At 40.0% G+C, this 8,211-nt stretch overlaps 1 non-coding gene across 1 annotated transcript; it reads left to right on the top strand.

Annotated features, from left to right (window-relative positions):
- Positions 1-6,556: 6,556 nt before the first annotated feature.
- On the top strand, positions 6,557-6,664 carry LOC112767241 (small nucleolar RNA R71). The gene has a single exon (XR_003184810.1). It is a non-coding gene; the product is annotated as a small nucleolar RNA R71 (small nucleolar RNA).
- Positions 6,665-8,211: the final 1,547 nt, after the last annotated feature.

The raw sequence follows: 8,211 nt of genomic DNA, 5'->3' as shown, positions 1-8,211 counted from the left end.
TTCCTTGCCACCCTTATGGGCGTTGAACACCCATCTCATGCACCATAGCTAGCATTCAATGCCAACTTGCTGCTCGACTCAAGGCGTTGAACGCCCAGGAGGACCTCCTTCCTGGCGTAACGCCAGGTCTTCTGTCTCTGTCGGGCGTTGAACACTTACTCTTGCCTTCTTGTCTGGCGTTCAACACCAGTAATGTTACCCTTTGTGGGCGTTGAACGCCCACTCTTGCCTTCTTGTCTAGCGTTCAATGCCAGCAAGACATGTACTCCAGGGAATTCTCTTTCTGCTTATGAATGTTTCTGTCTGTGTTCTGACTAATGCACATGATCATGATCCTAAAGAAAATAATCAAAGAAAAATAAATTCAAAGAAAAACATAAATAATAACTATGGTTGGGTTGCCTCCCAATAAGTGATTCTTTAACGTCACTAACTTGACGGTTAGCTCCTCACAGAGAATGATATGGGCTCAAAATTTCGCCCCTTACAGTGAACTTTCTTCCTGTCTTCTCATAGATGAGTTCTACATGCTCTAGAGACAGGATGCGACTCACTGTATGTGGTATGACTAGTTTCTTGGGGAAGACAACTCTTATGCCATATGAGAGGCTGGTGCACGAAATTGTGATCATCAATGGCGCCATCAACATGGTACGCTTAATTGCAATCTCAACTCTTTATCACAACTTCGCACAACTAACCAGCATGTGCACTGGGTCGTCCAAGTAATAAACCTTACGCGAGTAAAGGTCGATCATATGGAGATTGTTGGTATGAAGCAAGCTATGGTCATCTTGTAAATCTCAGTTAGGCAGATTCAAATGGTTATAGATGATTTATGAATAAAGCATAAAATAAAGATAGAGATACTTATGCAATTCATTGGTGAGAATTTCAGATAAGCATATGGAGATGCTTTGTCCCTTCCGTCTCTCTGCTTTCCTACTGTCTTCATCCAATCCTTCTTACTCCTTTCCATGGCAAGCTGTATGTTGGGCATCACCATTGTCAATGGATACAGTCCCGTCCTCTCAGTGAAAATGTTCAATGCACTCTGTCACGGCACGGCTATTCAGCTGTCGGTTCTCGATCATGTCGGAATAGAATCCAGTGAATCTTTTGCGTCTGTCACTAACGCCCCACAATCACGAGTTTGAAGCTCGTCATAGGCATTCAATCCTTGAATCCTACTCAGAATACCACAGACAAGGTTTAGACCTTCTGGATTCTCTTGAATGCCGCCATCAATTCTAGCTTATACCACGAAGATTCCGATTAAGAAATCTAAGAGATAAACATTCAAGCCTTGTTTGCTTGTAGAACGGAAGTGGTTGTCAGGCACGCGTTCATAAGTGAGAATGATGATGAGCGTCACATAATCATCACATTCATCATGTTCTTGGATGCGAATGAATATCTTAGAACAAGAATATGCCTAATTGAATAGAAGAACAATAGTAATTGCATTAATACTCGAGGTACAGCAGAGCTCCACACCTTAATCTATGGTGTGTAGAAACTCCACCATTGAAAATACATAAGAACAAGGTCTAGGCATGGCCGAATGGCCAGCCTCCCAAAGAGGGTTCAATCATAAAAACATGATCAAAGGATTCAAGTGATCAAAAGACCTCTAATACAATAGGAAAAGGTCCTACTTATAGAGAACTAGTAGCTAGGATTTACAGAAATGAGTAAATGACATAAAAATCCACTTCCGGGCCCACTTGGTGTGTGCTTGGGCTGAGCATTGAAGCATTTTTATGTAGAGACTCTTCTTGGAGTTAAACGCCAGCTTTTGTGCCAGTTTGGGCGTTTAACTCCCATTCTTGTGCCAGTTCCGGCGTTTTACGCCAGAATTCTTGAGCTGACTTGGAACGCCTGTTTGGGCCATCAAATCTCAGAAAAAGTATGAACTATTATACATTGCTGGAAAGCCCAGGATGTCTACTTTCCAAAGCACTTAAGAGCACGCCAATTGGGCTTCTATAGCTCCAGAAATCCACTTCGAGTGCAGGGAGGTCAGAATCTAACAACATCTGCAGTCCTTTTCAGCCTCTGAATCAAATTTTTGCTCAGGTCCCTCAATTTCAACCAGAAAATACCTGAAATCACAGAAAAATACACAAACTCATAGTAAAGTCCAGAAAAGTGAATTTTAACTAAAAACTAATAAAAATATAATAAAAACTAACTAAAACATACTAAAAACATACTAAAAACAATGCCAAAAGGCGTACAAATTATTCGCTCATCACAACACCAAACTTAAATTGTTGCTTGTCACCAAGCAACTGAAGATCAAATAAGATAAAAAGAAGAGAATATGCAATTAATTCCAAAAACATCTATGAAGATCAATATTAATTAGATGAGCGGGGCTTTTAGCTTTTTGCCTCTAAACAGTTTTGGCATCTCACTTTATCCTTTGAAATTCAGAATGATTGGCTTCTCTAGGAACTCAGAGTCCAGATAGTGTTATTGATTCTCCTAGTTAAGTATGATGATTCTTGAACATAGCTACTTTATGAGTCTTGGCCGTGGCCCAAAGCACTCTGTCTTCCAGTATTACCACCGGATACATATATGCCACAGACACATAACTGGGTGAACCTTTTCAGATTGTGACTCAGCTTTGCTAAAGTCCCCAATTAGAGGTGTCCAGGGTTCTTAAGCACACTCTTTTTGCCTTGGATCACAACTTCATTTTTTTTCTTTTTATTTTCCCTTTTTTTTGTTTTTTTTTTTTTGAATTAAATGCTTTTTCTTGCTTCAAGAATCATTTTTATGGTTTTTCAGATCCTCAGTAACATGTCTCCTTTTTCATCATTCTTTCAAGAGCCAACATTCATGAACAACAAATTCAAAAGACATATGCACTGTTCAAGCATACATTCAGAAACCAAAGTATTGCCACCACATCAAAATAATTAATCTATTATAAAATTCAAAATTCATGCAATTCTTCTCTTTTTCAATTAAGAACATTTTTTCATTTAAGAAAGGTGATGGATTCATAGGACATTCATAACTTTAAGGCATAGACACTAAGACACTAATGATCATAAGACACAAACATAGATAAACATAGGCATAAAAATTCGAAAAACAGGAAATTAAAGAACAAGGAGATTAAAGAACAGGTCTACCTTAGTGATGGCGGCTTGTTCTTCCTCTTGAAGATCTTATGGAGTGCTTGAGCTCCTCAATGTCTCTTCCTTGCCTTTGTTGCTCCTCTCTCATGACTCTTTGATCTTCTCTAATTTCATGGAGGAGAATGGAATGTTCTTGGTGCTCCACCCTTAGTTGTCCCATGTTGGAACTCAATTCTCCTAGGGAGGTGTTGATTTGCTCCCAATAGTTTTGTGGAGGAAAGTGCATCCCTTGAGGTATCTCAGGGATTTCATGGTGAGTGGGATCTCTTGTTTGCTCCATCCTCTTCTTAGTGATGGGCTTGTCTTCATCAATGAGGATGTCTCCCTCTATGTCAATTCCAACTGAATAACAGAGGTGACAAATGAGATGAGGGAAAGTTAACCTTGCCAAGGTAGAGGACTTGTCCGCCACCTTATAAAGTTCTTGGGATATAACCTCATGAACTTCTACTTCCTCTCCAATCATGATGCTATGAATCATGATAGCCCAGTCTATAGTAACTTCGGACCGGTTGCTAGTGGGAATGATTGAGCGTTGGATAAACTCTAACCATCCTCTAGCCATGGGCTTGAGGTCATGCCTTCTCAGTTGAACCGGCTTCCCTCTTGAATCTCTCTTCCATTGAGCGCCCTCTTCACAAATGTCTATGAGGACTTGGTCCAACCTTTGATCAAAGTTGACCCTTTTTGAGTTTGAAAGGGACCTCGGGGATCACCTTCTTCTTGGCCATAACTTCATAGAAATGGTCTTGATGCACCCTTGAGATGAATCTCTCCATCTCCCATGACTCAGAGGTGGAAGCTTTTACCTTCCCTTTCCTCTTTCTAGAGGTTTCTCCGGCCTTAGATGCCATAAATGGTTATGGAAAAACAAAAAGCAACGGTTTTACCACACCAAACATAGAAGTTTTGCTCATCCTCGAGCAAAAGAAGAAAGAAGAGAGTAGAAGAAGAAGAAATAGAGGAGATGGAGGTGGCTTTGTGGTTCGGCCAAGGAGAAGAAGTAGTGTTTTGGTTGTGTGAAAATGAAGGAGTGAAGATGGGTTTATGTAAGGGTGGAGAGAGGGGTAGGGTTCGGTCATGTGAGGGTGGGTTTGAGAGGGAAAGTGGTTTGAATTTGAATGGTGAGGTAGATGGATATGAGTGGTGAAGAGAATAGTGGGATTTGATAGGTGAGGGGTTTTTGGGGAAGAGGTATTGAGGTGATTGGTGAATGGGTGAAGAAGAGAGAGAGTGATGGGGTAGGTGGGGATCTTGTGGGGTCCACAGATCTTGAGGTGTCAAGGAAAAGTCATCCCTGCACCAAGTGGCGAGCAAAAATGCTCTTTATGCCAATTCTGGCGTTAAACGTCGGACCGGTGCTCATTTCTGGCGTTTAACGCCAACTTCTTACCCTTTCCTGGCGTTTAACGCCAGTCTGGTGCCCCTTTCTGGCGTTAAATGCCCAGAATGGTGCCATACTGGGCGTTAAACGCACATTTGCTGCCCTTACTGGCATTTAAACGCCAGCAAGTTTTCCTCCAGGGTGTGCTATTTTTCTTTCTGTTTTTCCTGCTGTTTTTGCTTTTTTAATTGATTTTGTGACTTCCCATGATCATCAACCTGTAGAAAACATAAAATAACAAAGGAAAAATAGATAAATATAATATTGGGTTGCCTCCCAACAAGCGCTTCTTTAATGTCAGTAGCTTGACAGTGGGCTCTCATGGAGCGTCACAGATACTCAGAGCAATGTTGGAACCTCCCAACACCAAACTTAGAGTTTGAATGTGGGGGTTCAACACCAAACTTAGAATTTAGTTGTGGCTTCCCAACACCAAACTTAGAGTTTGACTGTGGGGGCTCTGTTTGACTCTGTTTTGAGAGAAGCTCTTCATGCTTCCTCTCCATTGTTACAGAGGGGTATCCTTGAGCCTTAAACACAAAGGATTCTTCATTCACTTGAATGATCAATTCTCCTCTGTCAACATCAATCACAGCCTTTGCTGTGGCTAGGAAAGGTCTGCCAAAGATGATGGATTCATCCATGCACTTCCCAGTCTCTAGGACTATGAAATCAGCAGGGATGTAATGGTCTTCAACTTTTACCATAACATCCTCTACAAGTCCATAAGCTTGTTTTCTTGAATTGTCTGCCATCTCTAGTGAGATTCTCGCAGCTTGGACCTCAAAGATCCCTAGCTTCTCCATTACAGAGAGAGGCATGAAGTTTATGCTTGACCCTAGGTCACACAGAGCCTTCTTGAAGGTCATGGTGCCTACTGTACAAGGTATTGAGAACTTTCTAGGGTCCTGTCTCTTTTGAGGTAATCTCTGCCTAGTCAAGTCATCCAGTTCTTTGGTGAGCAAAGGGGTTATTCCTCCCAAGTCTCATTACCAAATAACTTGTCATTTAGCTTCATGATTGCTCTAAGGTACTTAGCAACTTGCTCTTCAGTGACATCTTCATCCTCTTCAGAGGAAGGATACTTATCAGAGCTCATGAATGGCAGAAGTAAATCCAATAGAATCTCTATGGTCTCAGTGTGAGCCTCAGATTCCCATGGTTCCTCATTAGGGAACTCATTGGAGGCCAGTGGACGTCCATTGAGGTCTTCCTCAGTGGCGATCACTGCCTCTTCCTCCTCTCCAAATTCGGCCATGTTGATGGCCTTGCACTCTCCTTGTGGATTCTCTTCTATATTGCTTGGAAGAGTACTAAGAGGGGGTTCAGTAACTTTCTTACTCAACTGACCCACTTGTGCCTCCAAGTTTCTAATGGAGAATCTTTTTTCAGTCATGAAACTTTGAGTGGCTTTGATTAGATCAGAGACCATGGTTGCTAGGTCAGAGTGGCTCTGCTTAGAATTCTCTGTCTGTTGCTGAGAAGATGATGGAAAAGGCTTGCCATTGCTAAACCTCTTTCTCCCACCATTATTGTTGTTAAAACCTTATTGAGGTCTCTGTTGATCCTTCCATGAGAGATTTGGATGATTTCTCCATGAAGGATTATAGGTGTTTTCATAGGGTTCTCCCATGTAATTCACCTCTTCCATTGAAGGGTTCTCAGGATCATAAGCTTCTTCTTTAGATGAAGCGTCCTTAGTACTGCCTGGTGCAGCTTGCATTCCAGACAGACTTTGAGAAATCATATTGACTTGCTGAGTCAATATTTTGTTCTGAGCCAATATGGCATTCAGAGTATCAATCTCAAGAACTCCTTTCTTCTGATTTGTCCCATTGTTCACAGGATTCCTTTCAGAAGTGTACATGAATTTGTTATTTGCAACCATTTCAATGAGTTCTTGAGCTTCTGCAGGCATCTTTTTCAGATGAAGAGATCCTCCAGCAGAGGTATCTAATGACATCTTGGACAGTTCAAATAGACCATCATAGAAGATACCTATGATGCTCCATTCAGAAAGCATGTCAGAAGGACATTTTTTGATCAATTGTTTGTATTTTTCCCAAGCTTCATAGAGGGATTCACCTTCCTTCTGTCTGAAGGTTTGGACTTCCACTCTAAGCTTACTCAATTTTTGAGGTGGAAAGAACTTTGCCAAGAAGGCATTGACTAGCTTTTCCCAAGAATTCAGGCTTTCTTTAGGTTGTGAGTCCAACCATATTCTAGCTCTGTCTCTTACAGCAAAAGGGAATAGCATAAGCCTGTAGACCTCAGGGTCAACCCCATTGGTCTTAACAGTGTCACAGATTTGTAAGAATTCAGCAAAAAACTGATGAGGATCTTCCAATGGAAGTCCATGAAACTTGCAATTCTGTTGCATTAGAGAAACTAATTGAGGTTTAAGCTCAAAGTTGTTTTCTCCAATGGCAGGGATAGAGATGCTTCTCCCATAGAAGTCAGGAGTAGCTGTAGTAAAGTCACCCAGCACCTTCCTTGCATTGTTGGCATTGTTGTTGTTTTCGGCTGCCATGTCTTCCTCTTGTTTGAAGATTTCTGTTAGGTCCTCTACAGAGAGTTGTGCTTTAACTTCTCTTAGCTTTCGCTTCAAGGTCCTTTCTGGTTCAGGGTCAGCCTCAACAAGAATGCTTTTGTCTTTCCTCCTACTCATATGAAAGAGAAGAAAACAAGAAAATATAGAATCCTCTATGTCACAGTATAGAGATTCCTTGAGGTGTCAGATGAAAAGAAAAATAGAAGGAAGAGGTAGAAGAATTCGAACTTAGAAAGATAGAGTTCGAATTGCACATGTTAGTCTATAAATAGAAGGATGTGAGAAGAGGGGAAGAAATAAATTAAAAAGATTTTAAAAAAACATTTTGAAAATTGATTGATGATTTTCGAAAACTAAGAGTGGGAAAGAAATTAAGTAATTTTTGAAAAAGATTTTGAAATTAGAAATAAAAAAGATATGATCGAAAACTTATTTTGAAAAAGATGTGATTAAAGAGATATGATTGAAAAGTTATGGTTTTAAAAAGATTTGATTGAAAAGATATGATTGAAAAATAATTTAAAAAGATTTGATTTTTAAAATCAATGACTTGGCTAACAAGAAAAGATATGATTCAAACAATAAACATTTCTCAACTGAAAAGGCAACATACTTGAAATGTTGAATCAAATCATTAATTGTTAGCAAGTATTTTTGAAAACGGAAAGAAATTGATTTTGAAAATATATGATTGAAAAGATATGATTTGAAAAAGATTTGATTTTGAAAAATTTTGAAAACTTGAAAAAAAATGCATTAAAAACAAAATCTTCCCTCTTGTGCCATCCTGGCGTTAAACGCTCAGAATGGTATCCATTCTGGCGTTTAACGCCCAAAGCTCTACCCTTTTGGGCGTTAAACGCCCAGCCAGGCACCCTGGCTGGCGTTTAAATGCCAGTTTTCCTTCCTCACTGGGCCTTAAACGCCCAGCTTTTTCTATGTAATTCCTCTGCTGAATGTTCTGAATCTTCAATTCTCTGTATTATTGACTTGAAAAGACACAAATTAAAATTTTTTGGATTTTTAATAATGAGGAATAATCAAAATGCAACTAAGATCAAATAAACAATGCATGCAAGACACCAAACTTAGAAGTTTGTATACTACTGACACTAACAAAT

Source organism: Arachis hypogaea, chromosome 2 (assembly GCF_003086295.3).
Source record: "Arachis hypogaea cultivar Tifrunner chromosome 2, arahy.Tifrunner.gnm2.J5K5, whole genome shotgun sequence".
In the NCBI taxonomy this organism is placed as follows: Eukaryota; Viridiplantae; Streptophyta; class Magnoliopsida; order Fabales; family Fabaceae; genus Arachis; species Arachis hypogaea.
Note: the sequence above shows the minus strand (reverse complement) of the source record. Positions and strands in the feature narration are given on the sequence as shown.